Genomic DNA, 746 nt, shown 5'->3' on the forward strand with positions numbered 1-746 from the left:
TGCAGTGGCTGAAGGCCCTGGCATGCTCATTCTCTCTCTCTGTGTGTCAAATAAATAAAATATAATATTACAAAAGAAATGAAGTAGGGTTTGGTGGTACACACCTTTAATCCCAGCACTTGGGAGGCAGAGATAGGAGGGCTGCTGTGAGTTCAAGGTCACCTGGAGACTACATAGTGAGTTCCAGGTTAGCCTGGATTAGAGTGAAATGCTACCTCAAAAAAAAAAAAAAAACCAAAAACCAAAAACAAACAAAAAAACCAGACAAACAAATAACAACAACAACAAAAAAAGAAATGAAGGGCTGGAGAGATGGCTTAGTAGTTAAGGTGCTTGCCTGCAAAGCCTAAGGGCCCAGGTTCAATTTCCCAGAACCCACGTAAGCCAGAAGCACATGGTGATGCATGTGTCTGGAGTTCGTTGCACTGGATAGAGGTTCTGGTGTACCCATTCTCTCCCTCCCTCTAGGCATGGTGGCATACACCTTTAATCCCAGCACTTGGGTGGTAAAGGTAGGGAGATCTGAGTTTGAAGGCATCCTGAGACAACAGAGTGAGTTCCAGGTCAGCCTGGGCTAGAGTTAAGTATTACCTAGAAACCCTCCCTCCCCCTCAAAAAAGGAAAGAAAAGAGGAGGGAGGAAGTGAGAGGAGAGGAGAGAGGGGAGGAAAGGGGAGGGGAAGAGAGGGAAGGAGAGGAGAGCCTATAAGTGAGCACTAGCCAGCTAAAACACTCTTCTGCTTGATG

The sequence above is a fragment of the Jaculus jaculus genome, chromosome 1, assembly GCF_020740685.1.
Source record: "Jaculus jaculus isolate mJacJac1 chromosome 1, mJacJac1.mat.Y.cur, whole genome shotgun sequence".
Taxonomy (NCBI): domain Eukaryota; kingdom Metazoa; phylum Chordata; class Mammalia; order Rodentia; family Dipodidae; genus Jaculus; species Jaculus jaculus.